The following is a 6983-nucleotide window of genomic DNA, read 5'->3' on the forward strand; positions in this document are numbered from 1 at the left end:
CTTATTATTTTTAAATGGCAGGTATGCGCAGAAAACAACAAACACGATTCGAAATTTGATTTTTTTCCCCTCACAGTAGCCATAAATTGGTTTGAAATGTCTCTAAATTAGTTAATTTATACCATTCTATATTGAAGTGCTTGATAAAATGCTTTAAAGACAAGAATCGGATCGAAAACAAGGTAACAAAAGGTCAACTGGCAAAGTTAACAAAGCGTGATCAGAGGTTTACAGTTAAAAAAATTATGAAAAATACACTTTTGAGCGCTGAAAAAGTTTCTGCAGAATTGAATGAAACATTTTACGTTTAATTTTCACCTAAAATTGTTCGCCAAGTTCTCTGATTAGCTGGATTAAAGAGGACCCCTTCCCGCAGAAAATTTCGTGTTCGCGCGAAAAACAGAAAACTTACGCTTTCCGTCGTAAAATAAATGATAAATAAGCTCAAAACGTTTTGAAACAACGTCTTACTTATAGATGAAAATAAATTCAATATTTTGGGTTTAAAATAGTGCATAATTGTCAACAGAAGAAAAAATGAGGAATTTAATCTTAAGAGCTTAACTGGATCAGTTAATCAGGACGGTGAAGGTGTTTTTTGTGTATAATAGCATCAGGACTTGGAAATTTGGAATTTTTTGATGAAATAATGAATCATGCTGTTCACTTAAATATTTCAAAAAACAATTTTAAACTATTAGCCCAAAATTTGGTAATCAGAAACAACTTTGTTTTTTATCAAGTTAACGATAAGAAGCACACGTTCAAGTTTGGTGCCTCAAAACTTGTCCTTAAGCTTAGAAATTTCTCCTCAATCGCCAGATTTAAACTTAATGGAACATATTTGGAGATATCTGGTGGCTAGATTACGAAAATACACCACTGAAACGAAAAACGAACTAGAAACAGTAAGACTCGTAGTGCGGCTGAACACTTACTCAGAAATTGCACAAAAAAAGACAGAAAAAAACAATGAAATCTCTTCTCAGACTTTTAAAAGCTGTTATTGTTACTGCATGATATTCTACTAATAAAAAGTTAGATTATTTACTAATTTTTTGATATTTTTTCCGAAGTGTACGAAGACTTCTGTAAAATAAAATTTCCGGCACTTTTTGGTTTTTGATTTTTAAAAAATTAAGTTTTCTTGTTTTATTAAAAATTTTCGTGCAGTTTTGTTAAAAATAGATCATAGATCTTATAATTAAATACCTATTCCGAAATATTAATTCTAACCAATGCCATAGGGGCCTATTTCATTGAAAGTCGTGGGTGTACGAACACTTTTGGGAGCCACTGTATCTACAAAATAGTCACCTTGAACAAATATGCACTTCTGCCTTCTGCAAACGTTCGTATAGCTTTTAGAAGGACTCCTGGACATTTGTCGCAACCTCCTGTAAGGCCTCTTGCGCTGCTGCTTCAACTTCATCGTGGGGAAGAAGGCGACTTTCTTGTTGAGGATGCACGGTTCGATTGGTCAATACTCTGATATGACAAGCAAATAACATAACATTTCGTCGGACTTAGCTCCGTGTGATGTTTACCTGTTCCCAGCAAAAAAAAAAACATTTACATGGACACCGCTTTCTTCCGTCAGGAGAAGATAAAGCTGCATCACAGAAGGTAGCGAAAAATGGCTTCCAGGAGTGTTTCCAAAAGTTATATGAACACTAGCAGAAGTACATAGTCCCTCAAAATGACCTTTTGAAGGTGGATGTGCTTCGGTAATGTGAACTATTCTGGGTAAGGTTTTATACAACTTGTTCCCCGAACTTTTGGATCGCACTACATACAATCTGTATAGGGCGTAGTAATGCTTCTACTTTTTTGTGTGTTGTATGATGGAAGACAAAGAACAACAGCCAAAAAAAAAAAAAAAAAAAAAAAAAAAAAACAGGAAGAAAAACAAAGATACTGTTTAATAACCAATTGATTTTTTTTTAATTGAACCCATAACAAAGACTTCAGTAATATTGTAATATTGTATGATTTAGGTAAACTAAACATAGTTTAAAAACATTAAATTATGTTGTTTTATCATTCAAAAAAAAATAAGAATAAAACTATGAAACCGTCAACAAATTACGCAATTAAAGTGGAAAGATTGCACGTCGACATTTTTTAATCATCAAATTGAACAAAAAAGGTAACAGATAAATTACATTATTAAATCATAATAGGAATATTTTTGTACTTATTTAAAATTTATGAATAGAAAAGTTTGCATTTTTCATAAATGTATAACAATGACATAAGTTTTGTGGAAAAAAGAAATAGCCATGAAAAGAGCGAGGTTCTTAAAACGCAGCTACAATAAACAAACTCAATATTTACACCAAGTTAATAACTGAATACATATACAACTTGATCTGATGTTTGCACACGTAATATTGAGCAATTTTATTGTTTAATCTTTTATGCAACACTACAAGCAAATTCAAATTAAATTTTTCAATTTAACAATAATTTTCTGAAATTTAAAAAATGGCATAGTAGAAAATCCTTGAGACTTTTCAATAACATGTTATTAAACATATGATGAAAACGAAAATAACTTATTCCTTGATTTTATATAAAGACATAAAAATAGTTACTTACAACAGAAAAAAAAAATCGATCGCTATTAATGATGCAAAAAAGATGATGCATTACAAAATATAGATGAAATAAGTATAAGAAATACGCAAGATGACATTTCTTGACCAAAATGAATAACCGCTAATTATTTCAGAAATGCTTGAAACGACGAAGATGGGTTAGGGGGGTCACCCTCTGATTTTAAAGTAACTCACAACGTTAAACTTCGGCCGCAACTTCGACTTAATTTTTTTAGTACAGAACCGCTACCACCAACGTCTCGGAAGAGTTTCTGAATCTACTTCAGCACTTCTGAAGAAAAAATTCAAAAGTCCCTGTTTTCCGAGTTATGCCACCATTCAAAACGTCTTTAATCAATTTCTTACATGAATGCTCTAAATTCTTCCTAAACAATAGATAAAGCTTGAAAAAAATCTCTAATTTTATGAATGGTGTTAGTTTTAAACAACTCAGAAGTACAACTTGAGTTTAATTTCAGAAATTGAGGGATTGGGAGGAGGGGCACGCAAGTGTTCTCGGAAATACAAAAAATAGTCGGAAAAAAATAGAGTTCAAAATAATCATAAATATTGAGCAGAAAAACCCTTTTAAAACTTGCACCCGAGTTTGTTTTGACGTGCAGTGGCGGATTTAAAATATAGCGAATGTTGCAATTGCGCGAGAGGTCCCATATACATAGGGGCACCGTAGGAGTTACAAAAATGCTTATGATAAATGTTTTACAACTTCTGTGATTGAGAAATAGGGCCCCAAAATATATTTCGATGGGCCCCAAACATGCAGCTCCGCCGAAGCGATACAGAAAAGACTGTATTACTGTGGTTCATATTACAAATATCGAAAAATTAAAAATTACCGTCGGTTCAACGGGAATCTAACAAAATGAAATAAAACCGGTTTCTGCATCTCATATTTGTTTTCATGGTCTCCAGTTCTGCAATATATCACTAAATGATCGTCAGTCTGAGACGCTATATTAATTTTGCTTTGAAATAAGTAATTAATAGCCACAAAAAATCGGTTAATAAGCTTTTTAGAACACCCGATCGAAAACAAAAAGCGAAGTGCACAACTGGAACGTGCGCGCATGCGAAAATTTAGCCTTCTACAGCTTACCATTTTTAAGTTTTGACTTATGAGAGATACATACATACATTCAGCAGCAAGAAACAACGCAATAATTAACTTGTCTGGTACCTGAATGCAGTATTAAAAACTCTTTCGGGGGTGACTATAGAAATTCATACTGAAATTTAAGTAAACAGTTTTGTTTGAAAACAATAATTCCCTTTACTTTGTATTAAAATGTAAAACAACAAAAGTCCTTTTTTTTTTTCAAAAACATCGGCCAATTCCATCGGCTTTTCGATGTTTTTAAGGCCGATGGGCCGATGTTTCCTGCAAGTTAGCATCGGCCGCCGATGCCGATGCCGATGGCTAAATCGTTGAACCATCGGCCAGGCCGATGCATCGGTCGAGTCCTACAAATAACACACCAGTGTCCAATAGAAACTATTTTCTTTCCTTCATTATTTACAACAAAGCAGGAGGTCTGATCTTACATTTGTGTTCAGTTGTTGCACCAATCGGAACATCTATATTGTCCACACGCTAAAATAAATTTAAGAAGAAAAAAAAACAAGGACTTACCTGGTTCTTGCATCAAAGCCCTCAATTATAGACTATCGTTGGTGATTTTAGAAGAAAGCTTTGACGTTACCAAAAGTTGAGTCAGGAGACTCTATTCCGAAGTTTGTCGAATTTTACTTTCTAAAACCTCGACTTAAGGCTTCATTTGGAAACGATGGGAGAAGGGGTACGAGGTTCGTCCTCCTCGAATCTTTAATCATAAAACCTTTTCAATTTTAAGTCAATTTCAAATCTTTTAGGGTATTAAAGGGTTCAAGGATGTTTTTTTAAGATTGAAAGTCTTATGTAGGCTATCTTTGAAGACGTAGAAGTGTCAGGAAGTCCCCAGAGCTTTTTTGTCATTGAAGATTTAAAAATGCAATTTTTGGCTGCATAGTGCACGCTACGACTGTATGTGCATTACAGTATTCACAGTCTTAAGGACGTGTACACTCCCTAGGAAATTTTTCAAAATTGAAGACCTAAAAACGTTTTCTACGATATGGTTTGATGACGTACATGGGAGGATTCTGAGACTTTCCTAAGAAATTTATCCACTTCGAGGCTTCAAAAATATTTTGGAGAAGCAATGGTAGATTTAGGAGCTCTCCCTTTTGAGTTGAAATTTTGTCCTGTTTCAGATTCAGTTTATCGTAATCCAGACTTGCTTCCCCGTATACGATTCTGAGATGAAAGTACTCGTAACGATAATTTACAATTGACCAATGAAATCTCTTGCCAACTTTCAGCATTTAGTTGAATCTGTTACAACCAGCTGAGTACATAGTGAATATTACAGTTGTCTTTTTCCAATTGGCCTGCAATTCAGGATATTGTCCTCTTATATTTGTTGCCTCAATTCTAAATTGGCAGTCAACAATTTTCGTGGCTGCACAGAGCAAGTTTTTGATTTCTCTCAAAAGTTATTCTTGCCTTAAATTCATTTCACCATGAAATGGAAGCATAAAGATAGCTGGTCTACGAGAGAGAGAGAGACTGAAATATCATGTACCGCAGTGGTGCCCGACCTACAGCCTGCGGACCACATGGGCCCACGAAGCTGATCTATGTGACCCGTTGTATTCAATGTTATGTGAAACGTAAAATATATTCTGAAAAATTTCAAACGCACTAATCATCTTTATTCGGTCTTAGGAATGATAGATGCAAAATTTGAAGCCAAGTAGTCATATAGGTATTGGTTTGAAAAAAAAAAAAAAAAACATCCAAAGTTCGTATCAATAAAATAACCATGCAGTAATAATGGAAGCAAATTTTGGGGTTTATAATTGTCTTTTATTTTCTTTGGTTTCCCATTCTATTTACACTGCTTAACAATTGCTAAGGAACAGTTACGTTTTTTGGAATAGTTAAGAATAGATAATGATTAAAGAAACAGAACGAAATATATAGTTAGTAGGGAGGATGTGCCTTTATTATAAGTACAAAATAATACAGATATTATTGCATCAATGAAGTAAAAACTTAAAAATAAAAAAAATGATCCTACTTAGATGATTTTCATACAACACCAAAAAAATAATCTCGGTCAGAATGATGGAGACATGAGTACTTTAATATGATGTATGATTACCAGGGACACTGATGCACAATTTACATCTGCTGTCCATACTCCCCATTAATTATTGAAGAGTGCTTGGGGGATGTTTTACGACTCCTCTCTCAATGCGGATTTGAGTTCTTGTACTGTTCTGGGAAGGACGGTTCTTTGCGCAACACGTCTGAAAAGAGCCTCCCAGGCAAGTTCAATTGGATTTAAGTCGGAAAAGTAAGCAGGCCACTGCATACGGAGAATGTTTTTACTTTGCAGTGTGTCTGACACTTCAATGCTCCAGCGTGGCCGTGTATCATCGTCCGTAAAGAGAAAGTCTGGACCTACAGCCTCCCTAAAAAAGATGAACATGGTCCAGCATAACATCTCTGCAATACATTTGTAATTTATCGCTTTCTTATTCAACAATGTGAAGCGGTGTTCTGCCATTGTGCATGATGCCTGCCCACACCATGACGCTTGGGCCGTACCGATCACGTTCGCAAGCAAATTTTTGTGCATAACGTGTTCCACGCTCTCTCCACAGTAGTTGGTGACCAGAATCACTTGTCACACTGAAACGAGATTCGTCAGAGAACATCACTCTAGACCAATTTTGATGATCCCACCAACATGTTCCTTACACCAGCGTAATCTCTCTCGACGATGGCGTGGTTAAACTTGGATGCACCGCACGGGCTTCTGTGCATACAAACCAACATTATTTACTCGCCGTGAGATGGTTCTTGCAGAAACATGCGCACCAGTAGCGGTTGTTAGATTTGCAGCTATCTGCCCAAGAGTGAAATTTCTGTTCCTTTTTGCCACGAGGGCTACAAAGCGAGTCTCTGAAGGAGTGGTGCTACTACCACGACCCCGGCATGCTTTTGCAAAACATTTCCACCTTCAGCGGCCGTCTTTAATCGGGAGATGGCCCTCTTTGATACACCCATTGCAGCAGCCACAGTGGTGACACTTTGACTTACTTCCAGTCGTCCAACCGTTCGTCCACGATCTTAAATACTCAAATAATGTCTTGATGATCTTTTACTCTTAAGTATTTCAAGAACCAAACAGAATTTTAGAGAAAAACCTTTTTTAACATATAGCAGTATTTTTGTTAAAAACCAAACAGCGTGAATTTTCGTACGAATCTTGAGCGTGTATGCACTGTCTTTTATACAGATAAAGAGTCTTGGTC

This window comes from Uloborus diversus, chromosome 8 (genome assembly GCF_026930045.1).
Source record: "Uloborus diversus isolate 005 chromosome 8, Udiv.v.3.1, whole genome shotgun sequence".
Classification (NCBI taxonomy): Eukaryota; Metazoa; Arthropoda; class Arachnida; order Araneae; family Uloboridae; genus Uloborus; species Uloborus diversus.